The 20627-nt window shown below is 46.5% G+C and overlaps 1 pseudogene; it reads right to left on the bottom strand.

Moving 5' to 3' along the window:
• Positions 1-1154: 1154 nt before the first annotated feature.
• LOC136620119 (WD repeat-containing protein 5-like) lies at positions 1155-20400 on the bottom strand (annotated as a pseudogene).
• Between the last annotated feature and the right edge of the window lie 227 nt (positions 20401-20627).

Here is a 20627-nt window from a genome sequence, read left to right as displayed (position 1 = left end):
AGCCTTAAATCATAATGTCTTCAGACGTCAGACAGTGGATTGGAAAGGGTTAAGTACCAGACACTTTTTAGGGATTTTATCCATGTGGTGGTTTTACTGCCATTGAGCACTATGTATTTTACCTGGGAAAGGAGAAGGTAGAAACTGTTAAAATCCACTTCTCCCTTCTCCTCCAGGTTCTCAGCTGTGGCTAACAGCTGAGGACCCAACCTGCTTCTGCTTGATTGCAGCACAGAGGCTTTAATCCTGCGCTGTATTTCTACTATCGGCTGGGATTAAACCCCCGGATCGAGCGCTGTAAATTTACAGCAGGTTAAGGATGCTATGATAAAAGTTTTGTTTTTTAACTTTATCTTGTGTTTTGTAAAATAAATGCCACAAAAAAAGCCTATAAAAAAACATGAAATACCTATATTTTTTTACAAGTCAGATAAAGAAACGCTACAAGAATCGTTATGTGAAGGAAACCTTTAAAAAACGCCACTATCCTCTGTTTTGTTCATGAAACACTTGTCTCAAATATTTTATAACATTATAGATGAAACTATGGGCTCCTTCTGTAAATGATAGGTATATGAAATTATAGCTGTTGCACATGTAGTAACATAAGGGCACGGGTCAGGTGCCTTTGAACAAGTCAGTGAACTCCAAGGGGACTTCTAGGATTCTTAGTAGTTTGTAGAGGCACTATGAATATTTGAAATATTTCAGATATTGCCTATTTGCTATTTGCCATATTGTATAGTCTTGTATCTTTAAAAAGATTATATTATAAAAAGATACAGATTCAAGTTACATTATTATGACCACCAGCTAATATCCAGAGTAACTTCTGTGTGCCATCTGGTCAGCAGCTAGATGGGCCAGGAGTGTATCTGGAGCCATGCTGACTGCATCTGACAGTGCCTGAAGGGTGCGGGGAGGGGGGGGGGGGTTCCATAGAGTGAACATGAAAATCAAGGTGGTCCCAAGGATGTTCAATTGGGTTCAATTCTGGGAAATTAGGGGACCAGGTAAGTACTTGGAAGTCTTGGTTGTGCTCTTCCTACCATTGTTGTATATTTCTAGCCATGTGACATGTCGCATTGTTGTGCTGGAAGATCTCACCTGCCCCAGGGAAGACTAACAGCATATATGGTATCTGCAAGGATAGGTTAATAACCAAATTCAGAGTACCTTCCACATGGGTGAGTGGGCCCAGAGAATGCCACGAAAAAGCGCCCAGGCGACAAAACTACTGACACCATATTGTGTTCTTCCAGCAATAGCTGCAGGGTATTTGTTCTCTGATGTTTCTCGTCCGATATGCCAACATCCATCTGTTCAATAAAGCAGAAAATGTGACTTATCAGAGAAGGCAACCCTTTGCCAATCCGTGGTGGTCCAAATCCAATACTGCTGTGCGAACTGAAGCCTATTCTTCCAATGTACCTTTGTTAGCATAGGTGTAGGGACCATCCATCTGGTTCAGAGCCCGTGCACAGTAGGATTGGCTGAACTGTTCTTTTGGACACATCTGGTAGTCCCCCAGCACATTTTCATGGTGAGCTGCTCCACTGCAGCATATTGGCCGCCCCTCATGCACTTTTGTAGCCTATATTCAGCTCACACTAATGGTATGTGGTCCTCCGTAGTTTTTACGTTGGTTCCATTTCTCCACTCATGGTACACTTTCATCAGTTCACATACTGCGCTGTTTGATAAATACTGCCATCTTTGGCCCAAGAGCCAATTTCATTGAAACTGTGATAAATTGCTCATTTTACACATTACAATATGATATGTGAGAAGACAGCCCATTGCACACCTCTCATACCCACCAAGCCAAGCCCACCACACGTCACTTCCTTCATGGGCTGCTGACATCAAAAGTAGGAGGTGGTCATAATAATGTGACTTGACTGTCTGTGTATATTACACAAGCCTAAAAATCTTACTGCAGCTATTTAAAGGGGTTGTCCCGCGCCGAAACGTTTTTTTTTTTTTTCACCCCCCCCCCATTCGGCACGAGACAACCCCGATGCAGGGACTTAAAAAAAAAAACGCACAGCGCTTACCTGAATCCCCGCGCTCCGGTGACTTCTTACTTACCGGTTGAAGATGGCCGCCGGGATCTTCTCCCTCGGTGGACTGCAGGGCTTCTGTGCGGTCCATTGCCGATTCCAGCCTCCTGATTGGCTGGAATCGGCACGTTACGGGGCGGAGCTACATGGAGCCGGCATCCTGCACGAGCGGCCCCATTGAGAAAACAAGAAGACCCGGACTGCGCAAGCGCGGCTAATTTGGCCATTAGACGCCGAAAATTAGTCGGCTCCATGGAAACGAGGACGCTAGCAACGGAGCAGGTAAGTGAAAAACTTCTGATAACTTCTGTATGGCTCATAATTAATGCACAATGTACATTACAAAGTGCATTAATATGGCCATACAGAAGTGTATAGACCCACTTGCTGCCGCGGGACAACCCCTTTAAGGAATTAACTGCATTATCCAATATCCATATCACCCATGTGAAGAAGTTATTTTCCTCTTACTCTTCATAATTGGTTGTATGACAGTTTGCAACAATAGTGATAAGATGCTTTGAATACTTTCATATCAGACTTATACATCACTGTTAAAAGATTTGTTACTGCTTCGGTTGGTAGTTTCTAGGTTAGAGCTGATATATGCACTGCTCATGCGAGGCCTTATGTTGGACTCAAGTCAAACATTTTTACCTGGCTAATCAAGAACCCATGTCCAGTGCCAGCCTAAGATTAGATGGCACCCTTTGATGAATGTTTTTCGCCACCCCACCCACCACTATCATAAGAAAAAAAACACAAGTCTGCCTGTATTTTCCTTGTGCAAAAAGCAGCAAAATGCTGTACTAGAAACAAGCTCATAACATAAGTACAGTCCCCAAACCAAGTTTAGTGCATAGATAAAATACCAGTACCAGGCTCCTAATCAGAGGCATAACTTGAAGCTCCTGGGCCCCAATGCAAAATCTGTAACAGGGCCCCCAACTATAATGCTTTATTCATAGTACTGGGTTCCCTACATGGAGAAGAGAAGCCTTATGGACCCCCTAAGGCTCCTGGCTCCGGGTGCAACCGCATCCCCTATAGTTACGCCAGTGCTCATAATAGACTCTACTAGAACCAAGCTCACAGGATAATTAGACCACCAGAACCCAGCCTATATAATAAATACAGCACCAGAATCAATCTCAGTATGTACATAAGGCACCAAACCAAGCTCAGTACATACATACAATACCATAACAAAGCTCATAACAAACACTGTACCAGAAGCAAGCTCACAACATAAATACAGCACCAGAATGAACCTCAGTATATAAATTCAACACCAGAATCAAACTAAGTATATAAATTCGGCCCCAAAACTAAGCCCAGTACATAAATACAGCACCAGAACCAAACTCATAAGGTAAATGCAATACCAAAAACAAGCTCAAAACAAATGTAATAAAAGTTATATAAATTTGGTACTGCAGTAATAGGTCCGTGGTGCGTGTCAATATTCTCCGCGGGGAGTCCCCTTGTCACTGAACACTGGGACAGCACTGTCACAGTGATCAGTGACAAGGGGACTCCCCGGGGGGAGTAAAGAATCCCCTGCCACAGCTGTCACAGTCGAACACATCACATGCCGTGCTCTGTGTGCGCGAGTGCAATATGATGTTTCCCATTGAAATCAATGTGAAACACTTACCAATCCTTTGACATGCGGGAAACGAGCGCCGGAGGATCGGAATTTCAGAGAAGTGATGTGAGGCATTTCTGCATGAAAAAAGGCTTCGCATCCATTGGTAAAATAGACGAAGACAAGCGCCATATCGGGTCTGATTTCTCGGCCCATTCGCCCATGTGTAGGTATCCTAACTGGTTTCCTTCTATCTCACCAACCATGAGCAAATACAATGAGCCCAACCATCCCTTGGCTTGCAGGTATTGCACTGCAAGGAATAGTGTAGCTGATTTCATGTTGCACCTAAACTCTACAACTGGCACGCTGGGCTCACACGAGCGGATTTGAATCGTGGATTCCCCGATCAGGGTCCACGCGGACGATTTGCGGTAAAACATGGGCATTAAAAGGCATGTATTTTAGAGTTTTCCTTCACACTTCCATATACAAAATGTGTATTCCTCGAACGGAACAAAAGTCGCAGTAGGCTCTATTTTACCCCGGATTCAGCATGGACGGCCTCCATGTCAACGGAGGCATCGGATCCCCAGCTTATACGCAATTGACATTGCGTATGGGCTGTTGGTACCCGCGTTATTGACATTTATTAAAGTTTTTGACATCTGGAGTGAAATGGAGAGAGAAAACTAAAATCCTTCCATATTTGGGGGGACTTGTGTTGATGGCCTACACACTGTGGCTCAGATGACATAACTTTATTCTGTGGTCACTACGCTTAGCAGATTTATAGAGTTTTTTTTTTTGCTTCACTACTTTAAAAAAAAATTAAACATCTTTGGAAAAACATAAAAAAAAATTCTGCTACCATCTTCTGACTGACACTTCAATAAATTGAAATTTTTTGGACTCATTTTTACGTTCTTTTTAGTCCCCATATAGGACTTCAATATTTTAATGCCATAGTATTACATCATACCGTGATCTGACAGACCTTCTATAAAGCCTTCAGAAGGCCCCAGGCTGCATGGCAACTGAACGGCACCTTGCAATCTCATGTGAGGGCATTCGGGCCCCTGCAAAACCAATTGGAGAATTAGAGCCTTGTGTAGCACAGAGTATGATAAGGCAGCAGAAATGCAGTCCTAAACTCTCACTCACAACCGGAAGGTTGCCGGTTCAACCCCCGTATGGTTCAGGTAGCCATCTCAAGATCAACTAATCCTTCTGAGGTCAGTAAAATGAGAATCTAGCATGGTAGGGGGTAATAAATTACTTGAAAGCACTTCGGAATAAGTTGGTGCTATACAAATAACAAGATGTTTTGGTTTTTTTATTTAATTTAGATAACAACTGCAGTCAACATTTATGCTAATTGTAGCTGTTGTCAGTGGGTGTCAGCTGTGAGAAACAGCCAGCACCAGCATTGTATAGAGCAGCAGCAGCTCGTAATCCACCTCCACGTAAACCAAGAATGCACAAAACATAAGTATACGTCCAGTGTCATTAAGGAGTTAAATGGTCATTATTTACCCTAAAGCATTACTTTCAATCTAATTTTGGATGACTATGAATCTTGCAATCTGTTAAAAATAGTATTTGCAGAAAAAGGAAGGTTCTGTATTTAGTAAATCTTACAGATAAGCCATATTTAAAAGAAAAATCTCCTCCACGAATCACATGCTAAGTGTTTCAAACATCTGGAGATCTTCTTATTTACAGGATACCTGTTCCTAGACAGCAGCACCCGATCATCCTTTAACCCTTTCTAATCCACTGTCTGATGTCTAAAGACATTCTGATTGAAAGCTGTGCAGCTTCCGATGTTGGAAGACGTCCGGCAGGGTATTCTTACTGTTATTACTGGCTGCTCTGTTGTCGGGGGCCTCTCCAGCATGTCCCATACTGCAGTACTGGCTCTAGCCAGCAGGTGGCGCCATTGTATAATGGCAGAAAGAGAAAACCCCCTAGGAAACCCTGAATCCAAAATTGGATTGCAAAGGGTTAACATAACCCAGTCTTTCAACCAATAGATTCCTTAAATCCCTTCTCACTGTCTTGCTCTTCCCCTCATCCTTAGCTCCCTACACTATTTCTTCAGGTTGAATACTTTCCCTGCAATCCCTAAAAAAAAAACATTTAACCACTTTTTAGTTTTCTACTTTTTTCCTCTGTTCATTTCTATAGTTTCTTCCCTTTTCTTCGCTTCTCTTCTTTCCAGGATATATGAATTTGATACCGTTTTCGTAGCTGTTGTAGCTTCAAAACACAATACAGTCTGTGAATTTTTGTGATATGCTGCCCTCTGCTGACCAAAATGACTTGCGATAGTTAAGAAAATGACATTAAAAAAAACCTGAAAGATTATTTTTCCTCAGTTTACCAAAGTCAGGCGCTTGCACATGGCAGGGCTGCATGCGGGGGCCCACAGCGGAATCCGACCCTAAGGGCGCCCACCCACTGGCGATTTTTTTCCCTGCGAAATTCGCAGCATTTTTTTCTCTGCAGGGGTCTATGGGACTTGTAATGTTAAAATCGCGATCGCGCAAAATTGCGATTTTGCGCGATCGCGATTTTAACATTACAAGTCCCATAGACCCCTGCAGAGAAAAAAATGCTGCAAATTTCGCAGGGAAAAAAAATCGCCAGTGGGTGGGCGCCCTAACAGCAGCGGCATGCGCATGTACTTGTCATTTCTGGTCTTTCACTGTATTGCAGATGGACCCAGCGGCTCGCCTTCTGACATGCGCAGTACAGATTTTTTCTTCAACTTTGCGACCTGTACGCAGTGTTAATTGCGGACGGGCTGCGGGTTGGATGGCTTCCATTGACTTCAATGAAAGTCATTCGCACCGAATTTGTGCAAAAATTGAGCATGCTGCGATTTTTTTCCTCCGCAAGAGGAAATTGCAATTGATTTTTACTTGTGTGCAGGAAGAATTGATTTCCCATAGCATGCTATGGACGGTATTTGCTGCGGATCCGCGATGCGGATGCCCACTGCAGATTCCGCAGCAAAAATTTGCCTGTGTGCAGGCGGCCTAAATCTTCACACGCCCAACCATGGGAACAAGACTTTAAACAACAATTCCAACTAGAAGAATGGAGGAAACTTTATCCTGGACTTAAAGAGTTTCACATCAAACACTGGGAATCTTCACAGAAAATATCTATGCTAGACTTGCCAAAATGAACTATTTTATCCCCGAAATGTGCGGGAGGGAATGCTGTCTGAAAGGTACCAATTTCCACATGTGGTGGTCATGTCCGGTCATTCGTTCTTTTAGTAACATAATTTTTGATTTTGTCTACACTGTGACACATCAATTTGTGATCCCAGACCCAACACTAGTCCTTTGCTTCGGTCTACAAATAAACTCCCCTCCTTTTATTTAGTTCTTATTTCCCATACATTCCTTGCATCTCGCTTGGCAAATGCCAAAAAAAAATTAAATTAATTCCATCAAAAAGCTGGAAAAGTAAGTGGTACTAATGAAAAACAGCTGGAGGGTCAATTTCCTGCTAAGTCACGTTTTAGAGAAGCAGAGTCTCTCAGATGCTAAAATGGTCAAAGGTTCACAAGTCTGGGAAAAACTGCATCTAAAAATTGGGAAACAATTTCAGAAAAACGTTCCTCAATGCAAAATTACAAAGACGTTGAATATCCCACCATCCCACCATCTGCAGTACATAATATCATCGGAAGAATCAGACAATCTGGAGAAATTCATGTGCACAAGGGTCAAGGCCGATGGTCAATAATAAATGCTCGAGGTCTACGGGCCCTCAGGTGGCACTGCATTAAAAACAGGCCTTTGTGTGTGGAGACCAGCAGGAGTAATGTACATCTGGACTGAACCTAAAGTGAACCCCAAGGCTTGGATAAAGTACAAGCATTATTGTGAGGTGATACAGGCCAGTGAAAGTACAAGAGGGAAGGTGGGACCACCAAAAGTAAGTTACTCGTATTAAGCTGGTGGCAGAGATACAGAAGAGCTCCCTGGGCTTCTGAATGCTACACAGGTTCCTGGCCTCTGACTTGTCTGTCCTGCGCTGAACGACTCATCTTACACAATATCTGAATGCTGCAAAAACTGGTGTTACAAACAGGATCAAATCTTCTGTGCCTTAGGCCTCTCTTACACTGGTGCTTTCTACCGCAATTAGAGTGGCGTTTCGAACGCCACGCTAATCAAGGTACAACACTCCCATTGTTTTCAATGGGTGAAATAAAAGTGGTGGAGCTACTCCATGAGTGCGTTCGTTAGTGAATAGTGGTACAAGGGTACATGGGAGGTGCTGACGGCCAGACGTATACCTGTACAAGACAGCTGAAGATGTTGTCCATCCAACATCCTGAAGGTCCCTTTCTGGACTTCAAAGAATTGGCTACCCAGGTCCTAGGGAAAGACTTCCAGTCAGTATTTGAAAACTTGAAGTATCCTCACCTAATGGCATTGGGTATGTAGAACTACTATCCCATCCATCTATGAATAAGAACATCTCTGCTGTTCAAGCTGGCCAGACACAACCTTCACCAGATTCTATCACTGAACTGCAGTAGCAGATGGCCAAATTAGCTTGTGGACTAGCCAAGGTTTGCCATAAGATAGAATGTCTGGAAATCCATCCACAAGAGCAGAAGCTACATCCCAGACAGGAAACCAACCAGCTAATAGCCCCAAACAGGAATATCACTCTCCACTTGGAAGAAGATCCACAGACCACTTTGACAAACAACAAAAGTTTATCTATACTGCCACCAAAGTGGACATGTGGAATGCCGATGCTGGCAACTAAAAGAGCACTCCCCCCCCCCCCCCCCCCCCCCAAGGCAGAAGACCGCCCCTTAGGTGGAAGAATTGTAGGTCCTGAAAATTCCAAGGTGCTTTCCAAATATGTTGGGCTTTGTCCAGAAGTCACCATCTGTATCAATGGAGTCCCCTTTTCTTCCTTACTGGACACAGGGTCATAGGTCTCCATTATAAGGAAAGCCACCTTCGAGAGACATTGGGACCTCAACCTCCAAGTAGAGCCTCCAGATCAATGACTGGATAAAATAGACATCAGTGAACAGTCCATATCCCTGGTAGGGTACTGGGAGTCTACTATCCATGCAAGTGGAACCAAGCTACCCCAATAAGGAGTACTTGTTGTGGATGTCTAAGAGAGAAATTCCCCTTTTGTGATCCTAGGGATAAATATCCTCCGCAACTGTTATGACGAGATGCTGGAAGCCCTCCGCAAATCTGTACCTTCAACTTCCCACGATTAACAGAGAGTCTTGCAATGGACTATCAAGATGTTGACAGCGCAGCAACGATTCCCTAACACTAGAGGGCATATTTGTAATGTGCTACCAATAATCTTATAACCTGGTATTGAAGCCATTCTGTGGTGACAAACCCGATAGGGAATCCAAGGCCAACATTACCCACACCAGCGGACAGATTTGCCGTGCTTGTATCTATAACGTACAACCAGTCATCTTACAGCCTGCTACGGAAGAAGACAGCAATTACTACCCCAATGGACTTATTTGAGTTTAATTGTATGCATTTTGGACACTGTAACAACCGTGGAATCAGTCAAAGGCTGATAGAGCGCTGCTTAGGCCACAAGAACTTTGAGACTGTCTTGCTGTACCTGGATGTGATCATCTACTCTATGTCCTTTAAAGATCACCTACAACACCTAGCTGAAGACTTCCAGCCGTCTAAAGGCCCCCTACTACAAACTCAAGTGTAAAACTTGGGACACATTATAAGGGAGGCTTCACATGAGCGTGTTTATGTGCGTGCATACACGCTCACAAAAACAAGCGTCTATTACAATCACTGCATTCCCTATGGTGTATTCACATGTCTGTGTTTTACAGGCGTGCACCATAGGGAATGCACACATTGCCTTTAATGGAGCCGCGGCTGCTGCCGGTTGCTCCATTGAAGGCAATGGACTGCCGACACCCCTGAAATGATTTTTCAGGGAAGAGCTTTAAGTATAAGCTCTTCCCTAAAAATAATCCCTTTTAGTGTAAATAAATAAAAAAAAAAATATATACTTACCTGTTCGCCGCTGCTGCGTCCCCCGCGGAGATGAAGGAGCCATCTGCCGCATTCTTTATTTCCCGCGAGGAATAAAGAATTTCCTGCTGCACCTGACTCTTAAATGCTGACATGGCTTCTTTTCCTTCTCTGACTTCTCCTCTCTCCCTCTCCCTTTTTCTCCTTGGGCTAACTCTCCAGAATAACTTGGCTTGGTACTGCCACTTGATATTCTAGCTTCCCACCACACTGACTGTTAATAAAGATGGTCTCCTTGTTCCTCACAGGTCTCTATCTCTGGACTGTCTTCTCTCAGCTATATTCAGGACTAACTAAATAATTTCACCCACTCTCTACCTTTTATACTCTAAGTCCCCACTAATGCTGAGCTAAGAGAAAGCTAACTAGCCAATCCCAGATCTAGCTAGGGGTGACTGACAGGTGTTGTTAGGGTGCATTCTGCACAGTCATTCAGAGTTAGGTGGTAGGAACACCAAAAATGCTGTGGGACCCCAACTCTGGGGTACTACATATTATCTTTCTTGCACCACATTGTCCAAAGGGAGTCAGCAGGTAAGCCTGCCTGAAACTTCCCTGAAAACTCTCCACAGAATCTATATGGTGCCAGCTAAACTCCACGACATGCATCTCACTTCCTCTCTACTTTGTTTCCAACAGGGCCAATTTGTCAGGCACTCATTTGCACATAAGGTTGTTATGCCCATTGGTGTCCTTATTTTGGGGCTACATGGTGACCCTGATTTCTAGAATGCTGAATATTCAGTTTCCTGAGTCACATACAGTTTTACTCCTGGGAGATAAGCCCTCTAGGCTGAGCTAGCAGCACTATGAAAGTCCCCCTATCTGTTGGCAGTCAAGAAAATAATGTCATACATGGTGCGATACAAAAAAAAATACATGCCATCAAGTCCGACACATTGGAAAAAACATAGGGATTTACACAGGGAACAACGCCTCTGACTTCATAACCTATTCTACATTAGTGTTCATCTTGTTCCTCATATTTTGGAAGAGATGACACCCATCTGTCTGGCAGTGTTTTACATTTTCTCTCTTAAATCATAGTTAAACCTTTTTAGTACACTTAAGGCCCTTTTACATGGAATAATTATTCAAAAAGTCATGCAAACAAGTGAAAGTGAATGAGATCGGTCAGTCTAAACACAGCCAACAACTGAACGACGAACAATAAATCCATCATTGAACCATGAATAGAGATGAGCGAACGTACTCGTCCGAGCTTGATATTCGTGCGAATATTAGGGTGTTCGGGATGCTCGTTACTCGTAACGAGTACCACGCGGTGTTCCGGTTACTTTCAGTTTCCTCTCTGAGACGTTAGCGCGCTTTTCTGGCCAATTGAAAGACAGGGAAGGCATTACAACTTCCCCCTGTGACGTTCAAGCCCTATACCACCCCCCTGCAGTGAGTGGCTGGGGCGATCAGATGTCACCCGAGTATAAAAATCGGCCCCTCCCGCGGCTCGCCACACATGCCTTGTGACTTAGCTGAGGGAAAGTGCTGCTGCTGGTGCTGCTGTAGGGAGAGCGTTAGGAGTCAGTGTAGGCTTCAAGAACCCCAACGGCCCTTCTCAGGGCCACATCTACTAGTGTGCAGTACTGTGTTAGCACAGTATTTTTTTTTTTTTTTGTCCAAAATTGGATCTGCAGAGCATTGCGCCCAGCAATAGGGACAGAAGTGGGGGTTAGGCAGGGAGAGTGTTAGGAGTTAGTGTAGGCTTCAAGAACCCCAACGGTCCTTTCTAGGGCCACTTCTATCCGTGTGCAGTACTGTCCAGGCTGCTGTTAGCAGTGTTGCATATTTTTTTTTTTCTCAAAACCGGCTGTGCACAGCATTGCACCCGGCATTAATACTACAGGGATAGAATTGTGTAGGCAGGGCCAGAAGACATACATTATTCATTGAATACACGCAGTGGGGTCTTCCCTAAGCTAAAAAGGAAAAGAAATTATATTTGGCCAGCCTGTGTCAGTCCTAAGGTCTCCGTGTACGTGTGTGCTGCGTGGACAACGTACAAAAATCAGACGCAACCAGCTACGGTTGAGTGCAGCCTTGCGCCAATTTCTTTCCTGCCTGGGAAATCAAATCACTGGTAATACAGCATGCTGAGGGGTAGGGGTAGGCCTAGAGGATGTGGACGCGGCCGAGGACGCGGAGGGCCAAGTGAGGGTGTGGGCACAGGCCGAGCCAGTGCGGTGGCCAGGGGTAGAGGCAGGGCCAGACCGAATAATCCACCAACTGTTTCCCAAAGCGCCCCCTCGCGCCATGCCACCCTGCAGAGGTCAAGGTGCTCTACGGTGTGGCAGTTTTTCACAGAGACGCCTGACGACCGACGAACAGTGGTGTGCAACCTTTGTCGCGCCAAGATCAGCTGGGGAGGCACCACCAACAGCATGCGCAGGCATATGATGGCCAAGCACCCCACAAGGTGGGACGATGCCCGTTCACCGCCTCCGGTTTGCACCACTGCCTCTCCCCCTGTGCCCCAACCTGCCACTGAGATCCAACCCCCCTCTGAGGACACAGGCACTACCGTCTCCTGGCCTGCACCCACACCCTCACCTCCGCTGTCCTCGGCCCCATCCAGCAATGTCTCTCAGCGCAGCGTCCAGACGTCGCTAGTGCCACAGTTTGAGCGCAAGCGCAACTACGACGCCACGCACCCGCACGCTCAAGCGTTAAACGTGCGCATTGCAAAATTGATCAGCCTAGAGATGCTGCCGTATAGGCTTGTGGAAACGGAGGCTTTCAAAAGCATGATGGCGGCGGCTGCCCCGCGCTACTCGGTTCCCAGTCGCCACTACTTTTCCCGATGTGCCGTCCCAGCCCTGCACGACCACGTCTCCCGCGACATTGTACGCGCCCTCACCAACGCGGTTACTGCCAAGGTCCACTTAACAACGGACACGTGGACAAGCACAGGCGGGCAGGGCCACTATATCTCCCTGACGGCACATTGGGTGAATTTAGTGGAGGCTGGGACAGAGTCAGAGCCTGGGACCGCTCACGTCCTACCCACCCCCAGAATTGCGGGCCACAGCTCCGTGGTGGTATCTGCGGCGGTGTATGCTTCCTCCACTAAAGCACCTTCCTCCTCCTCCTCCTCCTCCTCCTCCAACGCAACCTCTGTCTCGCAATCAAGATGTGTCAGCAGCACGTCGCCAGCAGTCGGTGTCACGCGGCGTGGCAGCACAGCGGTGGGCAAGCGTCAGCAGGCCGTGCTGAAACTACTCAGCTTAGGAGAGAAGAGGCACACGGCCCACGAACTGCTGCAGGGTCTGACACAACAGACCGACCACTGGCTTGCGCCGCTGAGCCTCCAACCGGGCATGGTCGTGTGTGACAACGGCCGTAAGCTGGTGGCGGCTCTGCAGCTCGGCAGCCTTACGCACGTGCAATGCCTGGCCCATGTCTTTAATTTGGTGGTTCAGCGCTTTCTGAAAAGCTACCCCCACTTGTCATACCTGCTCGGAAAGGTGCGCCAGCTCTGCACACATTTCCGCAAATCCCACACGCACGCTGCCACCCTGCGGACACTGCAACATAGGTTTAATCTGCCAGTGCACCGACTGCTGTGCGACGTGCCCACACAGTGGAACTCTACGCTCCACATGTTGGCCAGACTCTATGAGCAGCGTAGAGCTATAGTGGAATACCAACTCCAACTTGCGCGGCGCAGTGGGAGTCAGCCTCCTCAATTATTTACAGAAGAGTGGCCCTGGTTGGCAGCCATCTGCCAGGTCCTTGGAAAATTTGAGGAGTCTACCCAGGTGGTGAGCGGCGATGCTGCAATCATTAGCGTCACCATTCCTCTGCTATGCATCTTGAGAAGTTCCCTGCAAAGCATAAAGGCAGACGCTTTGCGCTCGGAAACAGAGCCGGGGGAAGACAGTATGTCGCTGGATAGTCAGAGCACCCGCCTGTCTATATCTCAGCGCGTTGGGTAGGAGGAGGAGGAGCATGAGGAGGATGAGGAGGAGGGGGAAGAGACAGCTTGGGCCACTGGTGAGGGTACACATGCTGCTGGGCTGTCATCCTTTCAGCGTGTATGGCCTGAGGAGGAGGAAGAGGAGGAGGAGGAGGATCCTGAAAGTGATCTTCCTAGTGAAGACAGCCATGTGTTGCGTACAGGTACCCTGGCACACATGGCTGACTTCATGTTAGGATGCCTTTCTCGTGACCCTCGCGTTACACGCATTCTGGCCACTACGGATTACTGGGTGTACACACTGCTCGACCCACGCTATAAGGAGAACCTTCCCACTCTCATTCCCGAAGAGGAAAGGGGTTCGAGAGTGTTGCTATACCACAGGGCGCTGGTGGACAAACTGATGGTAAACTTCCCATCCGACAGCGCTAGTGGCAGAAGGCGCAGTTCCGAGGGCCAGGTAGCAGGGGAGGCGCAGAGATCAGGCAGCATGTACAGCGCAGGCAGGGGAACATTCTCCAAGACCTTTGCCAGCTTTATGGCTCCCCAGCAAGACTGTGTCACCGCTCCCCAGTCAAGGCTGAGTCGGCGGGAGCACTGTAAAAGGATGGTGAGGGAGTACGTAGCCGATCGCACGACCGTCCTCCGTGACGCCTCTGCCCCCTACAACTACTGGGTGTCGAAGCTGGACACGTGGCCTGAACTCGCGCTGTATGCCCTGGAGGTGCTTGCTTGTCCTGCGGCTAGCGTCTTGTCAGAGGGGGTGTTTAGTGCGGCTGGGGGAATCATCACAGATAAGCGTACCCACCTGTCAAACGACAGTGCCGACAGGCTTACACTCATCAAGATGAACAAAGCCTGGATTTCCCCAGACTTCTCTTCTCCACCAGCAGACAGCAGCGATACCTAAACAATACGTAGGCTGCACCCGCGGATGGAAGCTACGTTCTCGCTCACCATCCAAAACGGGGACATTTCTGCTTCATCAATCTGTGTATAATATTCCTCCTCCTCCTCCTGCTCCTCCTCCTGAAACCTCACGTAATCACGCTGAACGGGCAATTTTTCTTAGGGCCACAAGGCTCACTCATAATTTTTCTAAACAATTTTTATATGTTTCAATGCTCTTAAAAGCGTTGAAACTTTAACTTGAACCAATTTTTCGTTAAACTGGGCTGCCTCCAGGCCTAGTTACCACTTAAGCCACATTAACCAAAGCGATTAATGGGTTTCACCTGCCATCTTGGTTGGGCATGGCCAATTTTTTGGATGTACATTAGTACTGTTGATACAGCAATTTTTGTGGGCCCTCGCCTACAGTGTAATCAAATGAATTTTTAGCCCACCTGCATTACAGCTGACGTTACATCCGCTGTGTTGGGCAATGCAATGGGATATTTTTGTGTATCGCCGGTGGGTTCCAGGGAGCCACCCATGCTGTAGGTGCACACGGAGTTTAACCTACATGTGTCCACTTGTAAAGAACCCCAGTCTGACTGGGGCATGCAGTGTGGGCCGAAGCCCACCTGTATTAAGCACGACATTACTACCTCAGCTGTGTTGGACAATGCAATGGGATATTTCTATGTACCGCCGGTGGCTTCCTGGCACCCACCCATGCTGTGGGTCCACAGGGAATTATAAATGCATCTGTTTCCACTTGTAAAGAACCCCAGTCTGACTGGGGCATGCAGTGTGGGCCGAAGCCCACCTGCATTAAGCACGACATTACTACCTCAGCTGTGTTGGGCAATGCAATGGGATATTTTTATGTACCGCCGGTGGGTTCCAGGGAGCCACCCATGCTGTGGGTCCACAGGGACTTCACAATAGGGAGTTGTACCTGCCTGTGTCTATGAATTAAAAACCGCGGTCTGACTGGGGCATGCAGACACCTTGACAGAATGAATATTGTGTGGCACATAGGTTCCCCATTGCTATGCCCACGTGTGCAGCTCCTGATGGCGGTGGCACAGGATTCTATTTCTCATTGCTTCTGTACAGCATTGTGGGCTATCGCCCCGCCACTTTTAAAGAGGGTCACTGCCTAGCCGTGCCAACCTCTGCAGTGTGTGCCTGCGGTTCCTCCTCATGGCAGACGCACTTCTAAATAGACATGAGGGTGGTGAGGCATTAGGGCAGCTGAAGGCTGCGCAGGGACACTTTGGTGTGCGCTGTGGGGGGGAGGGGGGGCGGTTGGGCAGCATGTAACCCAGGAGAAGTGGCAGTGGAGTGTCATGCAGGCAGTGATTGTGCTTTGTTGGAGGTAGTGTGGTGCTTAGCTAAGGTATGCCATGCTAATGAGGGCTTTTCAGAAGTAAAAGTTTTTGGGAGGGGGGGGGCCCCACTCTTGCCGCTATTGTGGCTTAATAGTGGGACCTGTGAACTTGAGATGCAGCCCAACATGTAGCCCCTCGCCTGCCCTATCCGTTGCTGTGTCGTTCCCATCACTTTCTTGAATTGCCCAGATTTTCACACAAGGAAACCTTAGCGAGCATCAGCGAAATACAAAAATGCTCGGGTCGCCCATTGACTTCAATGGGGTTCGTTACTCGAAACGAACCCTCGAGCATCGCGAAAAGTTCGTCCCGAATAACGAGCACCCGAGCATTTTGGTGCTCGCTCATCTCTAACCATGAACCTTTATTTTAGTGTTGCCACTTTGAATTTTTAGGGAATATTAACCTTTTAAGGACCAGTTTTCAGCCCTTGGTACTGGGCTTTAACCCTGTCCGATAGCAAAAGCACGGCATTTGTTTAAAGCTTCTGCAATCCAGCAAAAGCAGGTCAGATCCCCGGCTGTTAGTCACAGATGAGGACCCCGAGGAGTAGGCAGAGGTGTTTTTTAACCGCTTCTGCCTTCAACTTTACATGCTATATAGCGCTCAATGAGTGCTGTGTAGAGCATAGGGAAAGCTGAAGTATTGCTGCCGCTATTCAACTTGGCATTCACGTGACCGCCAGGATCTCCTGGCACAGCAGAGCTGCAGAGTCCTAGCAGACCCTGATCAGCAATGCTAGTGGCTATTGTCAGTACAAGGAGAGGTTTTCCCCTGTAACTGGTGTTCCTATGGATGGCACAGATCCAGTGTAAAAGTGTGAAATTTTAAAAACAAAAAAAAACACAATGTGAATAAACCCCCAGAGGTCTTATATGAGGTCATGGGGAGCATAGATGGTAAAAAAAAAGTGTTACAAAAATAGGTTACAAAAAATTTACAGAATAAAATAAATATATATATAAAAAAATGACCCAACTAGAGATGAGCGAACGTGCTCGGCCACGCCCCCTTTTTCACCCGAATACCGCGAATTCCGAGTACCTCCGTACTCGGGCGAAAAAATTCGGGGGCCGCCGTGGCGGCACGGGGGGTAGCAGTGGGGAGTGGGGGGGAGAGGGAGAGAGAGAGGGCTCCCCCCTGTTCCCCGCTGCTCCCCCCGCACCGCCACGCCTCTCCCCGCCCCCTGGCGCCCCCCGAATCTTTTCACCCGAGTACTGAAGTACTCGAAAATGGCGGTACTCGGGTGCGTAAGTACTCGAAACGAGTACGTTCGCTCATCTCTAGACCCAACGTCGATGACAACCAAAACCATCACCACATACGTAATCCAAGACTAGACAAATTGTGTATCAAAACAAAATGAGGAACCCATTCCTGTACTTTATTTTAGTGTATTATAAAACTATAAATATAAGGGGAAAAAAACATTTTTTTACCTTTTTGACCCCATTAAAACTAAAAAAATTCAGCGAAAAAAGACATTAGAAAATAGCTCTATATGTCCCGGGTAAAAAAAACACATCAAAAATTATTTTGGTAGCTAAATAAAAAAAAAGGGCAGTAAAACCACTACCGTAGCATGGGTAAAATCCCGAAAAAGTGTCTGGTCCATTAGGACCAAAACATTCTGTTCCTTAAAGGGTTAACTGTGCTGTTTTTTTCAAAATGAAGTCTCCAATAATTGACAAAGGAAGAGAGAACCTTGAATCTTAATAAATACTCCTGCTCAAGACAACCTGATAGAACCGGTGATTGAACCAGGGACCTTTAGGCCTGGGTTCACACTGGGCGGATTTGCTGCGGTTCTGCGTGGTTTGCCGTTGCATATGCGCACTGTGGCAAAACCGCTGCGTTTGCAGTGCAATGCAGCACAAATGAGTTTTGGAAAAAAGCTGTTCTCACAGGATGGATTCTTCCGCACAGCCGCAGTGCTGAAATGCAACTGCGGCGCGGTTTTAAAAGAAGCAGCATGTCCATTCTTCTGTCTTTTCCGCAGCGCTTTTTGTCCATAGACCTCTATGGACGCAGCTGAATCCGCACCAAAATACGCTGCAAAAGTAAAAAAGCGCTGCAGAAAAAAACGCTTGCGGATTTTTCCGCAAGAAAATTTGCAAGCCAAAATTAATCTTTGAAGCGGTTTTGCCGCACAAGCAGTTCTTCTGCGGCAAAACCGCAACGGAAAAACCGCAGCAAATCCGCCCTGGAACAGAGGTGGAAACTGCACGACGCCAAGCCTCAATGTCTGCAGAAAGGAGGGGAGAATGCCCTAAGAGCAGAGGGCGATGGGAACTGCAGCGCCACTAATGAACGCCATAGAGCAGATAATTCAACATATAAAGATCAGCAACTCTGCCAATCACAATGTCCTAAGAAACAATATTGCATCTTATAGTCCACTGCTGCCACCTGCTGGTTCAAGATCTGTACTGCTGGGAAGATGCGTGAAGCTCCTGGGCCCTAATGTGAAACCTGTAACAGGGCCCCCAACTATAATGGTTTATTCATAGTACTGGGCTCCCTATATGGAGAAAAGAGGCCTTATGGGCCCCCTAAGGCTCCTGGGCCCGGGTGCAACCGCATCCCCTATTGTTACACCCCTGGCTATAATGTATTTGCTGTTTGGAGAAAACTTCACAAAAGAGACGGGAGGGTTATCATCATCGATTACTATTTTTAACCCCTTCCCACTATAAGACGTACAGTTACGTCCTGCGGGGTTTGGGGTATGCATGAAGAGAGATCATGGAGCGACCTCTCCATACTGCTCGGGTGCAGGCTGTTTATTACAGCTGACACCCTGCGGGCAATAGCTGCAACTATTAACCGTCTAAATGCTGCTGTCAATTCTGACAGCGGCATTTAAATCCCACGAACGATGAGATCGCAGGGAGCCATACAGGTGTCATGGCAGCTGGAGACCTTCTGAAAGGCCCCAGGGCTGTCTTAGCAGACTGCCTATCAAGCCATTCCCAAGGGGTGGCTTGATAGGCTGCCTGTCAGATTGCAGTATGATGTAATGCTGTGGAATTACATCATACTGCAAGAGCGATCAAAGCATCGCTGGTTGTGGTCCCCTATCTGGACTAAAAAAGAAAGCAAAAATAAGATCAAAGTTTTACTAATGGCAAAAGGGGGGTGATTTATTACTTTTTTTTTTATTAAAAAAGTTTAAAAAAATCTAAATCATAAAATAAAAAATACATATTGGTATCGCCGCATCCATAAGTCCCATCTATCAAAAAAAATGCATTCTTTACCCTGCACAGTGAACGTCGTCCGAAAAAAAAAAAAATAAAGAACGCCAGAAATGCACTTTTTCGGTCCCCCCGTCTCCCAGAAAAAATGCAATAAAAGGGATCAAAAAGTCATATATATTCCAAAATGGTACCAACATAAACTACAGAATGTCTCACAAAAAATGAGCCCCCGCACAACTATGTGAATGGAATAATAAAGGAAGGTATTGCGCACAGAAGATGGCCGCAGAAAATAATTAAAAATATTAAATGTCTTTGAAAAAAAAGAAAAAAAAACTAAGTTTGGTATGGTAGTAATCGTACTCACCCATAGAATAAAGTTATCAGGTCATTTATTGTTGCAGTTTGTGCGCCATAGAAGCAAGACGCACTGAAAGATGGTGGAAGGTTGTTTGTTTTTTTTTCATTTCTCTCCACTTAGAATTTTTTTTACGTTTTTCAGTACATTATATGGTACATTAAATAGTATCATTGAAAAATACAACTCATCCCACAATAAAAAGCCCTCTTACAGCGAAGTCGATGGATAAATAAAAAAAAGAAGCAAAAAACGAAAATGTAAAAAAAAAAAAAAAAAAAGGTCCACGTCTTTAGGAAGTTAAACGCTGGCCTAAGGTGGTGTTACACAGGCTATCCTAATCACTGGATACGATGAGGGAACCATCACAATTGATGAGCACAGCAGACGTGAGGTCAGAGAGAGCAGGCAATGTTTTGCTGCACGTCCCGGTCTTCACATCCCATATTCTGACACTTTCATCAACTGTTCAGGATATGATGAGGTTGGACGGTGGGCGTGAAGTTGTAGTTACTGTGAGCCTTCAGTATCTTCAAACATATCACCAAGCTGACATCCCAGGTCTTCAGAGATTAATCATCTAAGGTGGAGACCAGGAGATTAGAGTAGGAGGACCAGGCGACATTCTCATATTCCCAGCTTTTGTCCAGATATTGCCTTCTCAAACTTGCCATCGTACGTGCTCCAAATCTTAATCAACTTATCAGCCGATCTCCAGCCTCTCCCCGTTGGGACAGAACTTCACAGATCACATAGCCTAAATGTGCCCACCGAGGGTGAACTTCAGACTATAATTCGACTTCACAGGAGCAGGCTTGCTCTGGTTGCTGGAGGATGAAGGGGTGGATTGAGTTTTAGATGCTTCGGTCTGTAGCGGCTTCTCCTCTGTGGCCATGGCGGATTAAATAGATGCAGGTCGCGTAATGCAACATCAACTCCCTCAGTGCAGGCTGTCAGTCTTAGGCCTTGGTCTCAGCTCAGTGAAGCCGCACACACTGCAGTGGAGAGGTTTCACGCCAAGCCGAGGTACAGAGCATCACTCATGTTCTGTCAGTTTTTCAGTTTTCCAAGTCTCTTTAACTTGCTGCTATTCCGAGGTTTTCCAAAATCAAAACTCCAATC

This window comes from Eleutherodactylus coqui, chromosome 3, assembly GCF_035609145.1.
Source record: "Eleutherodactylus coqui strain aEleCoq1 chromosome 3, aEleCoq1.hap1, whole genome shotgun sequence".
NCBI classification, from domain to species: Eukaryota; Metazoa; Chordata; class Amphibia; order Anura; family Eleutherodactylidae; genus Eleutherodactylus; species Eleutherodactylus coqui.
This window is presented reverse-complemented; position numbering and strand designations above follow the sequence as displayed.